Here is a 16,585-nt window from a genome sequence, read left to right as displayed (position 1 = left end):
AATCAAGTATGTACTTACCACTTGGCAATGTTCTGAAATATATATGTCTGGTTACGCTTCACTGAGATACTTAATAATATCATTAATAGAAGAATAAAGAAGAATAATAGCTAATTCATCGTTATAGCCTCACCTAAGAATTTGTTAAACATTAATTTTAAAAATTACTTTTGGTATTAAATGTTAAAATAAATAAAAAAAACCTTATACATAAGTACGCCTCTGTCACCGGCAAAAAAAAATACTGAACTGAGGTGTTTCATTCTGCCGGAAAAATTGCCCTCTGAGTTACACAGCAACGAAATTTTGCAGAACCGACGTTGTGAAGTGGCGAGAGACCAAGTGGAAGACGGAATAAAATTTAATTTAAAGGGAAGGGGGAACATATTAAAAGGTTGCTGGCTGGGGATATAACTCGAAATGGCTTTTACGGTACGGTTTGGAAGTGAATTGCACGGAGCGGTCAAACTCTCGATAACCTTTCATAGTGCATCTAAGTAAATTTGTGAACTTGAAAATACGGTGGAATTTCCAAATGAACTTATTTTTGACACGGTATAGAAGGAGATTTTTGTGAAAATATGTTCCAATGTAAAAGAGTGCCTTTAAAGATACTTTAAAGATAAATTGTATATTTAAATTCTAAACTAACTAAAACTACCAAAATTAAATTGCTATAGGTGGACTACAAATAATCAAATTCTATGAAGTTATATTACCTTCCTAGCTCATTTGCTTCCAATTTTAGCAAAAAAATCGCCAAAAGTTGTAGGATTCAAAAAGATATTCTTTAGTATTCATACGTGTTGTATACACTGTGTTCCAATTTTAAACTACTACTATCAACATTGGAATTTTAAATTAAGCGCCCTCTATTTTTGCACACTTTTAGATTGTTTAAAAAAAAGTAAGTGAATTTTGTAATTATTTAAAATTATTATGAAACGAAAAATACTGAGCTTTCAATTTAAAATTTCAGTGTTGGTAGTAGTAGTAGTCCACCTTTAGTATAATTGTTTTGTTTATAAAGTCTAAGATAAATGTGTCTAGAAAAAAATGCTCATTTAGTTTTCCTAAAATACTTCTTGGCCCACCTCTGCTAACTTAATTTTGGGAGGTTCAGAACATTATTCATTTAAATATGCAACTTTATATCTGTATCTGCTTTCAAAGTTAACCTAACAACAAACAAACAAAACAAAACACTTATTCTCCAAAGACGACATTTTGCTCATAAGACGTAACGTAATGTAATGGCCGCCGCGCGGAAAGTAGACAGAGAGAAACAAACAATAAGACAACCGACGAGGCTGGATGACTTGGGTCCAAAACTAGCGTGAGCTGGTTTCGCACGACGGACGCTGGTTAAGGGTTAAGGCGTACTTTTAAAAAGTAAATGTGTTCATAAGCAAAAGACGAAATTTGATTATTAAATACGTGATAAGTACAAATTCTCGAGTAGAAACGCGAATAAAAGTTCAAGTGACGTGTAATATGAAGAATACTGTAAAAAAGCTATTCACTTTGTTAAAAAATATCCGGACCGCTTAGTCCATTCTCTAAGCAACTCAAGAATACCCTGTATACGAGGTGTGTTCGAAAAATAAAGTAACTTTTGTAATTGGGCGGGCAACGGGCACATGTCCCTAACATATGTTCACACTCTCAGCCAATTTGCATGTTTACAGTACTGCAAAACACTTGCAATGTTGACACTTTGAGCAAAAACAATGTTTGTAAGTGTTCCAAGATGGCGGAGAAGACGCATAAGGAGTTCTTACCACAAGGTCGCAAGGTCCTTGAAGTTATGCGCCGTTGTCCTGAATTTGGGAAAACAATTCATGTATCACCATAATGCACCTGCTCACTCATCGTTGCGTGTGTCTAACTTTTTGGCCAAAAACAAGACCACAATCATCTGTTCCCAAAACTGAAGAAACCCATAATAGGAAGGGGGTTTGGAATAATTGAGGAGATAAAGAAAAGTTTGCTGGAAGAACTCAAGGCTACACCAGAAAGTGCTTACCAGAAGTGCTTCGAGGATCGGAAAAAACGTTGGCACAAATGGATTATATCTGGGAGGATTACTTTTGATAAATAAATAAATAAAACTTCGCCTTACTTTTTGAACACACCTTCTATATAACATGTAATTTGCCAAAGAGCATTCGTTAAATGAGAACTGCCTATAAAAACGGTCAGTGACTTCCTAATTTAAAATACGATAGCTCAATATGTTCAAGGATGTAAAATGTACTATTGTTTTAACCATTTGCCAGTCGGATACGTCAGTTGAGAACGAATCTTTGATGTTATGCTTTGCCGGCAGAAAAGCTATAGCGAAGCAAAATTAACAAACCAATTTGGTTCTTATAAGAGGCCATTCATAGTCCTCGTGGTTTTTGTTTAAATCCTTCTTTGTTAACGACGTTAATGGATTGATCTATCTCTTAAAGTACCTTCCACGTAAAATAACCTTTTGACGATGCACGACGCGTAATCAAAATCGGCTTAGCATTCGCCTCGGGCGAAATTAAACAACATGCTTAGCATGTTTGCCTGCACGTGACAGTTTAAAAGATTACAGCGGCAGCGTCTGGACCCGCGGTTTTTCTAATCCATTAACGGTCTGATTTAGCGCTCGTAGTCGACCCTGGCTGTCCTAACCTCAATTGGCGATTGCAAAGTTGCTCGCTAAAGGTTCATTGTTTTTGGGGATTCTTCACACGTACGCCTGAATCTCGTTCCCGGACTGATTGGTCTGTCTGCGACTTTGAAACGAACGAAATAGAGACGCTGAAGTAATTGACTATATTCTCAACAATTTTTATTTTAGCTCTGCAATAATAATAATAATAATAATAATAATAATAATAATAATAATAATAATAATTATTATTATTATTATTATTATTATTATGATAATAAATAATATACAATACTAAAATTTCAAGTGGCGAAGTGTAGCTGACTAAGTCATTAACCAACGTTAACCCAACACACTTAATCTATATATTATACACCTATTGACAATACAATCTCGCATAACAACCGAACCCATAGTAAAAAAATATATACAAAAGAAAAAGAAAGTAAGTAATCATAGAAATAATTCTGAGATTAATTCGACGAAAAACCCAATCAGCACTTTATTTATTTAATAACACGTGTTTAATGTTCGTTCGAATCAGTTTTGAGGATGAGAAGGCAAAGAAATGTCTATGCCGTTTAAAAGTTTTTTTCTACTCCCGTCTGCAAAATACCTAATTACACACCGATGTAGCGCACGGGAAGCGTCACTATACCATGTCAGTTTCCTTTCCCATGGATCCGTGCCACTTCGGACATTTCCGGCATTTTACCGCAGGCGTTTTGGAGCAATCGGATGTTTTCGGAGATATTTCCTACGCCTTGAATTTTGACGTTAGTCAGTTCTGACGGTCATGTCAGTGAACGTATTCGTGTTGTTTTGCGAAAATTCACCCAAAAACTAACGGTCGTAGAAAAAGTATAGTATGCAACACGTTCGGTAAACTTTTTACGTCACTCGTTTATTAAACGCTCGCTCTGCTGCATTCTGTTCTAATCATATAAACTCGTGACTCAAATGCCGTTTACCGCACTTGATGCATAGCATAGCATTTATAATTAATAAAATTTCAAGTATGTATTTTTACTTTTTTTTAAGCTGGGCTAGAATAGTATATTATGCAGCGGTAAATGCAATGTAAAATGCAATACTTTTGGGAAACTTTTTAACTCACTCGTTTGTTAAACACTCGCTCCGCCCGTGTCAAATAAACTCGTGAGTCAAATGCCGTTTACTGCACTTGTTGCATAATATGTCGCATTATAGGTAAACTCTTAAAGAGCAGTTCTGTGATAAGGCACAGTTTTCGTATTTTCCCTAATATTTACATTGTGGGTTTCACAGCGAAAAACTAGCGTATCTTTTAAATAGGAAGAGCCTTTAAGATCTTGTATTTTAACACATATATAACAGGACATCTTGTGTTTTAACACATACATAACAGGACATAGGTATTCAAATAAATTGTCTATTATCAATCACTGCCACTTTTTTTTAATGTAATTTTAGGGAACATGTGGTCATATTTAACCCATATACAAACCTACAACATTTGTTTTGTATTTTTGAAGGCTTTGACTATGAAGGAGTGTTAAACATGGGTAAAACAATACAAGGCAATATAACAATGCAGACATAATATATGACTCACAGGGTTTTTTCCTAACTTTATAACTTTAAAGTTCAATACATGCTTATTAGCATATACCGGATTATTCACGGAGAGTGTCCTACTAGACGTTTATGGAGAATGATGTTCGTTACTTATGTAAGCGACTATGAGCTACCTATGTAAAATATTTTTGGCCATGCGGCGTTGCCAGATATACCCTTAACGTATATCAACTTTCGTTTTTTAAATAGAACACCCTGTATATTATTGCATTTTTAGATTCTGCGAAATATTTTGGAACTTTTTTATGTAACATGTACTATACCTATCTTGAATATTTTCCGAGATAAAAAATACTTTTTAAGAAATTTGGCAACAAATACCCCGATATATAATAATTTTTTTTTCGCAACCCGTATCGCCTAGAGGGGGTTCATAAGATAAGGCCCAATTGGTAAATGAGCAACTAATTTGTCATCTAAAACCAATTGCAATGAAAGCGAGTTAATTTATCTTTTAAGTACATTGCAGTATCGCGAGCAAATGGTAGTACCGGAGTTTTAGTCGCATTTAACCTTAAAGTATGTCTCCCACTATAAGTAAAAATCCTGCTGCACATCGAAATTAATATCTGCTTCGACCTCAGCGTAATAGAACGGATCAAAAATATAAACAAGCTGGGTATCGTCAACATATGACTGAGATTTGCAAAATTGTGGCGGGGTACCCAAATGAAATATATACAGTAAAAATAATAGCGGCCTCAAGATTGATCCTTGAGTCATCGCTCCATACCACTTCACCAACTTTGAACACACCAGCTGTCGTCCTAACAACTTGTCTTCTATTTTGCAAGTAGTTGCAAAAGAAGGCCAGTGGACCGTCAAATAGTACAATTTAGCGTATAAAAGAGCATCAAAAGCTCAAGAAAAGTCGTTAAAAGTTTGTCATCTAAACTCAACAAATTCGATCCGTCACATTCAATAAAACTGTTACAATAATGTGTTATTTTTAACAAATTCTTAGAACTGTAAGTAGACAACACGCTACAGAACCTTGCTCAACACGCGTAGTAAGCTAATCGGCCTTAGATCATTAAGCGATTCCGAACAACTTAGGTAATTTAGGAGTGGGACACACAGCAGCGGTTTTCCAGCAGCCTGAATTGACAATATGGGTTATATGTTTAAGTAAGTTTTAATATTAAAAGTGAAATTTCAACTACTGACTTTATTTCGTCAGATGTAGAGAAGTGAAAGTGAAACTCAGAAGCGTTATGTCGCGTAATCTGAAAGCAGTTGATCAATTCGGCATCAGTCTGTGTCCCCGAAAAAGCCACACGAAGATGTTTATTTAGCGTCTCACAATCCTGCATGTTATCTGGTAACTCCGGTCTTGATTGAGTGGCTATATGTGCAGATTTCAAACGTTTCCACAGAGTCGACGCATCCTGATACTCCACATACCTAAGATACGCCGCTTTTTCTCATCTAATGTCGGAATATGCTGTTCGGAAATTATGTGCAGAGGAGTAGTAGGTGGTCGACTAGTCAAAAAATATGTCTTTCAATCGAGCGTTGATAAACTATCACCATAATATGAAATGTAATATGCTTCAGTGGTCTGGTACCCCATCTATGATTTCCATACTGATAAAACGAAAAGAGTTCATTAGAAAACCTGGCGGCCTTCGGCATTTATAACAAGTATAAATTATTAAGGACCGCACAGACGCTCAGTTTTTTAGCACAGGCCAACTGTGCAGGCCAATTTGCGCAGTTTAACTGTACTATTGCCTGTCCCACACACACGCAGTTTTATAGCACAGTTCTTTCTATACAGCCAACTGCGTAAATTCACACTCACTAGTTTTGGCACGGTTTTTCTATACTTAGTAAAAGAAAATGGCTTCTCGAGACACGGCATTATATTGCATTGTGCTTGCCTGTGCAATAAAGAAAAAGCAAAAAAAGCAACGGTTGGTTCAAAGAAACAATTGGACCAAAGATTGGACTTTTTTGACTGACCGTATTAGTGTTTCAGTAATATTCTATTACCTTTATTCCATGTTCTTCATCGTCTAGGTTACTCGTTGAGGCATGTGGTGTCTCTTGATCACTTGAAAAGATCAGCAATTCATAATACCACAGGTTTGGAGTATAAATATCTTCTGTACTGGCCCCACTTACTTTGCTTTTCAATACTTTTTTTAATTGTTTCCTTAATGAACTCCTTAATTATTTATTTTTTAACCACGCCTTCCCTATTTGCTCCCGTATCAACTTCTTTGAGTTTTTCGACCAACACATCATATGCTGTATTCTTTACTCTTTACTTTCCATAAACATGGTAAGCTTTCGTATACTTCAATAAATTCGCTTAAAAACTGTTTGTTAACATTCGTCATTTTGTTGCTTACTATTTTTGGATTCTAAATAAACCTTAAAACTGAACAAATCAACTGAACGAGTCCACACACGCTCAGGTTTCCAAGTTTGCGCAGGCTAAATTCAAGCACGCTCTGATTTTGCCCAGGCCAGGCCAACGGCCTGCGCAGTCGGCCGGACGTTCACACAAACGCACCGATATGCCTGCACAAACTAGGTTTGCACATGCGGCCTGTATTAAAAAACTGAGCGTCTGTGGGCCTTTGCAGTCCAGTAGCTGAAACATTTGAGATGGTGTCATTGGTGGAACGTAAATTTTTCTCTGATAAATCATCTTCTTTACTGTCCCGCAACATTGCAAAATGTCAACTTCAATACTATTAAAAGAACTCGGCATTTTTCTGTTTTCCGTTTTATTCCGACATTCTAACCTGATAGTCATTAGAACAGAATATTAATGTTGTTTAATACAGTTTCGGTGATTTTAAAACTCTTGTTAAATGATCACTTATGTGAGTTGTGGTTTTTGCTAAATGTTCACTTTGTTTTCAGTTGTACACTTTGTTTAAGGTCTGCTTCTATCCTATCTATTAGTTTTGGATTTATTCCGTCATCCTAACTTAAGTTTTAAAATATAGTGGTTATTTTGTAATTGTCAGTTGTAAAGCCGTTAAATAAGTGTATGGCAATAAAAATGTAATTTATTTCGGAATGGCAGCGCAAATTTAAGAAATAGATTTTTTGTATTGTTAGTCATTGCTGAACCAATATAGGAGCTTTTTCAATAAGAAGAATAAATTTAGATTCTGCTATACACTTTATAGAATATACATATACATATGGAATCTATAATTACAATCAATTAAGTTGAGAGAAAGCTTAATAAAATTAATTATTAATGCTACACATTTGTAAACTACAAAATAGTATATTGTGGGAAAAATTTTATAGACTTTTATCACTTGAGTGGTTAATGAACGAGTGAAGTGAAGCTTCTCAACGTAAGTTTGAGGGCACATTTTTTCAAACCAGCGCGAATACAGTCACAGACTCATGTGTGACGTGACCTTCAGAACTGACAAAAGCCAAGAACTATGGCGTCTCAAATGGAATTTTGTCTTTGACGGACCGCAGATGTTGAGAGATTTTTGGACAAGTGGTAAATCTAGTTTTGACGTTATTTTTTGATGGAACATTTAATATCTTTAATGTGGAAATTATTAGAGAGAAGAGCAGAGGTAAGGTGTTTTAATTCTGTTTTCAGTGACTCTGGTTGAGATAGTTTTACGGCTCTGTAAACAGGAATGTTGATAACCGATGATTTTTGGGCCGGATGGTGATGTGACCATGCATTAAGGTATTGGTATGTGTGCGTAGGTTTTCTGTAAACACAACGAACCAATGTTAGATCTGATTTTGTATTGATAAGAATATGTAAGAATGGCAGGTTATTATTAGCTTCCAACTCAATGGTAAAACGTATGTTAGGGTGTATCGAGTTTAAATGTCTAAGAAAATCTACTAGGGTTTCTTGACCATGCGGCCAAATAACAAAAGTATCATCGACGTAGCGTTTCCATAATTTTCATTTTAGATGAAAGGTGTCGAGAGCTTTCTTCTCAAAGGCTTCCATAAATATATTCGCGATGACTGGTGATAGTTAAGAACCCATAGCTGTTCCCGACGTTTGTTCAAAAATTTGACCGTTATAAAAACGTGACGTGACCTTGAGAACTGACAAAAGCCAAAAACTATGGCTAAAATCTACGGAAAACATCCGATTGCTTCCAAATCCGTGACTAACATACTGCACATGTCCGAAATGATTGGCTACCGTAGGTAACAAAACTGACGTCTTGACGTAACACTTTAGGCACGCTCATTCAGTACGTAATTAGGGAGTAGAAGAAAATTACATAAAAGAGAAAGTGTATCCTAGGAATCTTAAAAAGAACATACAGAAGTATCTTAAAAACATGTCAACATGTGGAGTAAAAAAAACGTACGAAAAGAAAATGTTTCATTCACAAGAAATACATATTGAGTTATTCAAATTTTTGGTAGACTTGGGAATAACCAATAATTGACGTCACTACTCAAAAATAATCTTCCGAAAATAAACAAAATACTTTGTCATGCGCTAAGTTACGGTTAACTTGATCTAAGGGTGAAACTTGTCCTTAAGTGATGTGTCCTAAATTTAACAAAACTAATGGAATCCCCCAAAAATAAAATAAGAACACAAATACGGAGCATAATCCCGAATAATTGGGGTACCGTGCCCGTCCGCCTTTATGTCACGCCAACAAAACTCTTGAAGGTCTGACGACGACAAGATGGCCTACTTTCTTCGCTTTTCTCTCGTCCTCTACCCAACCTTCGACACATTTTTTCCGGTTATTCCGGGAGAGATGTGTACCATCAATCATAACCCTGACAAAGGTGCCGAAGCTTGGGCAACTTCGGCTGAACGAAAAAAGGATTTTTTTTAATGAGTAATATTTATTACCTGCAAAAATTATCGCATCACTTATAATAAAAAAAAAATGTTTTTGTATCGCTGTATTATTTTTTAGTATTAATTTACATGTTGTGGGTTTGAAATGTAATAAGCAAAAAGTTGTGCAAAAAATAAAGCGCACAATAGTTCATTGAAACAAAACTTTAATTCTTCAAAAATGCGATTAAAATAAAAATGTTTAATATCGCGAATCTACTTTACGAGCTTTTAATACTGCCTAAATGCGCCTCGCAAGTCCCTCAAAAAGATCTCGAATGGACTTCTGTGGCATTTCTTCCGATATTCAAAAAGGCATATATTGAAGTTGGTATACGCATCTGCGATCCCATTTGGTTCCAGACTTGCTCAATGGGTTTTAAGTCAGCGCTTCTTTCTGGCGAGCTTATGGCAGTCATGTTAACTTCCTATAGGTATTCGCTTATAATTCTGTCTGCGTCCGGTAGTGCGTTATCTTACATAGAAATGCAATTTTCCTCTATATAAGATCCCAAAAGCTTCAACAATCTCTCTTATGTATCGATCAGCGGTTAACCTAGATGAGCCTCCTACCAAGCAAAGCTCTCCATCTGAATAAAATTGCACTGGAAATTACTTTCTTCAGATCGTCTATCTGAGGCATATAAACAGAATCTGAACTCATCTGTAAAGAGAATATTTGACCATTTGCGCTTACCATTGGACGTATATTGTGTTCTCGGAGATGAGATCTTACAGTTTGCACCCGTCCCAAAGTTCAGCTTGCAACATACTTGATGTACAATGCCTTACAGCCGTAAGACATCAACACGAGTGTAATTCAGTGGCGACCTTGTCCTCCCCCTTCTAATATACTTCCCTGTTTTGTGGTACGTTCCTTTGACTTCGGCCCGCCTCAATGGATTCTAACTGCTAAGATGATTTGGAACTTCCATAACTTTACACAAATTTACTTAAATTAAACTGCAATATGACAGTATTCTGGGATTTTACTTTTTTTACACAAAAAAATGTACAATAAACAAACCGCTTCGTTTCATTTCTTATCGACTTCTCACTGTTTGCAAATATGTAATATATGCATAGCTGTTACCGTCGCGGAGAATTCAGAACCAGAATAAAAAACGCCACTCTAAGCTCGCTCTCCGAGCCCACTCTTCTTTAAAAGACAGTAGCTAAGTGCATATTATAGAAGCAGTGTACGCGACAATATTTTACGATGGAACTGGCATGCTGCAGTTTGTAATTTTTGCCCTTAGGTAGGTAGTTGAAATTTGTTATAGAATCTGTTTCAATGGTGTTTTGTTTTAATCAAAGAACTTACTTCATGCTTTTTACTTCGGAGTTCCAATGATCATAAACAGTTGCGATTCTCTTATTGAATACGGGGACACGCACTTTTACACTATTTTTAAAAGGCAAAAAAAGTTTGTGTTTTGCTGGCAGGTGAATATTTATTAATTCAGCTTATCAGCCGCTTATCTTAATGTAAACATTGTCTTTGATAAAAGTCACTTCCCGTTTAAAATTCTAGTGCGTTACCACATACAACTTAATTTTTATAACATTTACATTTCTTAAAGGTTTACGGGAAAACAAATAGGTATTTGGTGAAACAGTGACGATGCCATCGTACGAGACGAGAATTAAAATTGAATATAAACCTGTCAGATACGTAAAAGTTGGAACAAGGCATGGTAAGATCGCAAAGATTGTGATATTATGCTTGGGCTTGGGTTGATTTCAAATAAATAAGGGAATATCGCTTATTAAAAACGAAAGTGAATGAAAATGTAAAAGTGAATGAATAAGAATGGAAAATTATAAAAAAACACAAAAATTACACGAAAACTGATCATTAATTAAAAGAAATTTTCATACCTGAAAGCGATGTTCTTTCAAGATGACAATGTTTGCAATTTGGGTCAGAAAAAGAAAAAAACGCCTTTATTTTTTATGCGTGCTGACGCAAACACATAAAATTCCCTTTAGCAAATAATAAACAATGGCGGGCTGGCAAACAAAAAGCAATGTACGAAAGAGAAAACGTTGCGACACATTACTTTTTCACATTTAGTGGTTGTATGTTTTATGGAGGAATATCTCAACCTCTTCTCGCTGAAAAAGTCGTAAAAATTGTTTCAGGGTTTTATGGGTGCTTTACTTTGAAGTGCCCTTTTTTTAATATCTTTAAAAAGTCGTGGATTATTCTTATGGAGGCAATTCTAACCTATAAGTTTATCTCAACGCGAGACTTTTTTATTTTATTCCGATATTTCAAAAAGCATTAAAAATTTTGAATTTTAGTGAGATAGAAAACCGGATTTCACTATGTTCGAACAATGTTCTTGCCATTTTTGACGGCTCGCAAAAAAAGAAATAGCCATTTTTTGGAGATTTGATGCACTATTTAAAATAATTATTAATGATAATCAATTCTAAACCTTTTTTTATTGATTTAGTTTGCAAGGTTATTTGGTTAGTTTTGGTTGTTGTTGCATTTAGCTTATTTGGTTAGTTTAAGTTAGTTTGTGCAATTAATTAAGCGAAAGGCAACAACAAACTAATCGAAAAAAACGAAATAAGCAGACTAAACGGATAACAACGTTCGTTTTGTTTAAAAATTAACCCTTAAAATTTACATGACAAACAGAAAATAAATAAAAAATAAAAAATAATGGTAATATATAAAAAAAATAACGCTCAGGGTAAGTAATAAATTCAATGAATACGCAAGGAGCAATCTCAGTAATATGTAATAGAAATTCTATTCGTAATAAGACCTTAAAGGCTCCAAAATTAGTATTTAGTAAGTCTATATATAGTACTATCACCTTTGACAATATCATCATACAATCTTATAAAACTTAGAGGCGGAGAGTTAGAAATCCGGTATACTAAAAGTAAGTTTGTTCCGGACTACTTTCCACACTCTTTCCACTCTATCCACGTAATTGTGGTACATCGGACCCCAAACTTTTCACGAATACTTCAGAAAACTTCTTAGCATACTGCAAGATAATGTAATTAAAGAAGCTGTGTTCTTAAAGCTTTTGAGTACTTCTCAGCATAAAACGTAATGATGTCTATATGGAACTCGAACAATAGTTTAGAGTTCGGAATAACTCCTATATCTTTAACAGCGTTGACAAGTTTTAATAGTATCTTGTTTAATTTATAATTCACATTGGGATTCCTCGAGAGGTTCAGCTAGAGAAAACTATTTAGTGGCATTTATCAACATTTAAGTGGAGCCGATTCAGTGCTCAGAAAATCTTTTTAAGTTCGATTGCAAGTTTACTATATCTACATTCGAATTAACGACAGTAGAAGTCTTCAATTCATCAGCATACAATGAATACGTACTGTGAGTGTTCGGAATACAAGCCCCTATATTGTATAGAAATAAAGCAAAAATCAAGGGGCCCAAGTCCGGGAAAGCCATATTTCCTTAATTTAAGCTTAAGCTCTAGAAACCTCCCCTGCAGACCGAAATTTTCAGGTTTAGCAGCTAACGAAGGGTGAACCTAGTCAAAGGCTTTGGAATAGTCGGGATGATTACGCAAACATCACCACCATTCTCCATTGCCTCATAAGTTCCCTGAACGAAAGGGACAAGATTAGTCAATGTTTTAATTAATTTGATAGAACAATAGTTCCAACAAAACAGACTCAAAAGTTTTTCCAAGATTACGTGGTAAACAAATCGGCCGGTAATTCGCCACATTCCTTCTGATTAGTTTTGGTTAGTTAGTGAAAATCCTGGAGACAGACTCTTATTAAATAATATGTGCAATGGTTTACTTAAGCTAGAAGAAGAATTTAAAAATATCGAAGGGATACCAGAATGGACCAGGTATTGAAAAAAAATCCAAAAATAAAAAATGTTTAAAATTTCCTTTCATTTTCATTTTATCAAATAGGCGAAATTAATTCGCTGAAAAATATTTTTCCATTATTTATTAATAAAAAAAAATTCTGTAAGAAATAAACAGTGCAGAAGCTGTAGTATGTTTAACGATATGATTTTTGCCACTTACCCAAAATTGTGGTCACAATTGCTGTTTGAATTGGCCATTAATTTAGTTGCGGTGCTTTTGGTGATTTTTATATGGAGGATTCGCGGAGTTTTGTTTTTGCCTGATACTAGTATCCAATAATTGCGCGTTAGAGAGTCGAATTTAGAGGATGCCACAAATTTTCCGGTTATTTTCCGGAACGCTGCGTTCGCTAGACGGGTCGATTATCCTTTGTAAATGAGTGGACGAGACAGCTGGAAGTTGGAGAAAATGCTTAGCATTCCGACGTGCGTATTCTCTAATATCCTGGGCGCTATATTTCGAGGTCAAATAAATACGGACGGATCTTTTCTAGCGAATTATTATTTTCCATCAACTCAGACCGCGGGACGTTAATAAGGAGAATTTGAATTTTACCTTTCCGCGTAATAAGTAAAGTTGGAAACCGCGGGTAATTTAATTTCCGGTAGAAGGGGCAGATTCGAAACTCGGAGTGTACCTACCTTTAACAGTATTTATTTTTTTTTGTGCTCTAGGGAAAATTCGCCAAGCTTAAATTTAAAATTCGGTATCTGGAAAACTTCGGTCTGCTTTTTCAAATATTTTTGTTATTATTATTACAAAATTTAACTAGATATTAACTAAACATAATCAAAGCTGTAAGCATATATAATATTAAAGTTGAAAAATAAGATTTACTTTGTTTCGCTTATATTTCATATGTAGTTGTTTTTACTTTCTTCTGGAAAATACCCAATTATACACGGATCTAGCTTGCGGAAAGTATCATTTTGTCATGTCAGTTTCCCATGGATTCAAGCCACTTCGGACATTTCCGGACACGTTTGGTCAATTTTTTAGTTTCTCGTGTATAAAAACTTCGTGACTCAAATGCCGTTTACCACACTTGTTGCACTATATACTATTAATACGTAGTTTTACCAACTTAATTATAATAATCCAGTCTCAATGAGTTTTTGCCAATGTTGTTCTTCCTGGCAAAACCAAATATTTGAGGGGGATTTCATTGTCGTAATTTAGTGCACAGAGTCGTAGTGGAAATTATACTGGTAATTAGTGAAATTATACCGATATTATTTGGTAACTTAAGGAAATGTGAGATGTAATTAGGAAAAATTTTGTGGTAATAAGTTGTTCATTAATGGGGTAAATTATGCTGGAAAGGTTGACAAGAAAATGAATAATGCAATTTGTGTTCTACCGACTGCGCTACACTTGCTTGTACTTATACCCAAATGGTATGGGGGTTCAATATCATACTTCAGAATGATATTTTGGCCGTTGGACTATTATTATGCTAAGTTGTCTAGTTTGATTGTTCAAATTTTTTGTTTTCGCGGTGTAGGTTATGTATTTAATAGAATATTGCAATAGTAATGTCAGCTGTAATTAGTGTCAATTTTTGGTAATTTAGTGTATGAAGTGAATTCGTGACGTAATTTCTGATAGAAGTGGTAATTCAGTGTATACAAGTCCACTACCGAAATCAATGTTATGTTTTTTATTACAACAAAAAATGTAAATGTATATTTCCTATTGCCTTTCAATACATTTAAACAAGTGAACCTGGCTTCGAACAGCTGTAATTAAATGATTGTGGCAATAAGTGTGTACGTTAGCTCTTGACCATTTTGATATGTGATTGTACGTATTGATGTTGTATTGATGTGTACGTACGAAATGTGCTAATATTAATTATAATCATCTTTATTTTTCCAATAAAGAAAAACATACAATTTCATAAGAGCCCCTCTCGATTATAGTTACAAATACTGTCTAAAAGAAGAGTGTTTACGAGAATAACCTATATAATCATCCCGATCAAAATCATATCCAGTTATAAAATAGCCTACACGAAAGAATACGGAAATTAAAAAAAAAATCTATTTGGATATTTTAAATGTACATTGCAGTTAATAACCCAATTTGTCATCACACATGGCTGCATGGGACTTTGATAATAATTTTCCTCTCGTTGATGTTCTTGTCATCTAGATATAATTTAATAAATAAAATATTTTAAATCGTTATTTATTTAATAGAAGCAAAATCATTGTGATTTTGGTGATTTAAGTGGTAATTTTCAAAATAGATATTGTTAATTTTTTATAAAAGAGGTAATTTAACGTATATAGGTCTACTATGGAAATCTCTCTCACAAATACTTGTCATTCTATTTCAATACAAGTCATAAGAATGTTAACTTATTTATTAAAAATATAATTATTTTGAAGAAGTGTGAATAGAAATCAAACAATATTAGTTAAATTAAATTGTTTGAATTTTGAAATTTGAATTTGTATATTTACTATTGCCTTTTAAAGCACGTAAACAACTAAACCCGGCTTAGCACAGTTGAATTTATCACATTATTTCACTCACGTTCAAAAAAATTCTATTTCTTAATTTAAAAATAGAATAAAATTAATAAATGTGTTCATTCGCCCTTGACGACTAGGACATGAACGTATTAGATAAATCCCGAAATTCGTTTTTCAAACCGCGAGTTGTAAACCGAAACGGCAAACAAAGGCATCCAAACAGGTAAACAATGCGTTCTTTTCCCAAACGGGCGAAATAAATCCGGAACAAAAATGGCATCGTCGTCCTACAATTCTGTTGGAAGCAGCTATCAGTTCGAACAATAAAGAGATCGCACGGAAACAAAAGTTTACTTAGCGCTGGCGATATTCAGAACGGGGAAGTTAATATTGAACGTGCCCGTTCGAGCATATAGTTTTCGAATTATGCTCGAGCACTGTATTAATAAAAATAGTGGGTTGTTTAGGTTGGCCATTATTCGATGCCATTCTACCGAGAACTCGGTTAAAAGTTGTTTCATGTATAGCGGCGATTGTTTCAAGCTCTCGACGTTATGAAAAAATAAATTGATAATTGGTTTATATGTGTTGGCTTCGTTTTTGGCATGGAACGGGTTTGTGATGCTAAGTGATAACGAATAGTCGGAAATGTTAATCAAAATATCAAAAATATCCTTGTATACCTACCCGCGGACTCGGTATTTCTAGTATGTGGTAGATGAACAACTTTTTATCTCTCTCGCGGCAATTTTTTTACTGAAACGCTGTTTTCGAAGGGAAGCTTTAAACACTAATTGTATGTATGGAGTGGCCCGGTTATTATGAGATCTCAGAATCTGGGAAGAACATAAAAAAACGTAAAGACAAAATAGTATGGATTCACTTATATTTTTTAAATATTATACTGCTATTAGATAGATAGTGGCTTCACACTCCTAAAAAGAGTTGCGCTGCTTCTAGGAAGCTTTCTAGATTCAGTTGACGAGGTGGATCAGTCCTCATTTCTTCCGTTTCATACTCTTCTGTCTACGTTCTTTTCTATTGCCTGTAGTCTTACGACTCTTACTCTTCTCCAGTGCTTTTTAACTTCCTCCAACCATCTTGAGCAGGGTCTTCGCCTTCTTCTGTTCAGTTCAGT

General features: G+C 34.8%; 1 protein-coding gene and 1 long non-coding RNA gene across 2 annotated transcripts in view; one reads left to right on the top strand and one right to left on the bottom strand.

Moving 5' to 3' along the window:
* The window catches only part of LOC132696321 (uncharacterized), a 175,958-nt gene that overhangs the window by 101,139 nt on the left and 58,234 nt on the right, over positions 1 to 16,585 (top strand). The gene's annotated exons all lie outside the window — the stretch shown is intronic.
* On the bottom strand, positions 9,102 to 10,514 carry LOC132697056 (uncharacterized). Its single transcript, XR_009618110.1, has 3 exons — positions 10,411 to 10,514; positions 9,784 to 9,998; positions 9,102 to 9,720 (listed from the first exon to the last, which is right to left on the bottom strand). It is a non-coding gene; the product is annotated as an uncharacterized LOC132697056 (long non-coding RNA).

This window comes from Cylas formicarius, unplaced genomic scaffold (assembly GCF_029955315.1).
Source record: "Cylas formicarius isolate icCylForm1 unplaced genomic scaffold, icCylForm1.1 PGA_scaffold_1__22_contigs__length_36826433, whole genome shotgun sequence".
Taxonomy (NCBI): domain Eukaryota; kingdom Metazoa; phylum Arthropoda; class Insecta; order Coleoptera; family Brentidae; genus Cylas; species Cylas formicarius.
The sequence above is the reverse complement of the archived record's forward strand: the minus strand, read 5'-3'. Positions and strand labels throughout refer to the sequence as shown.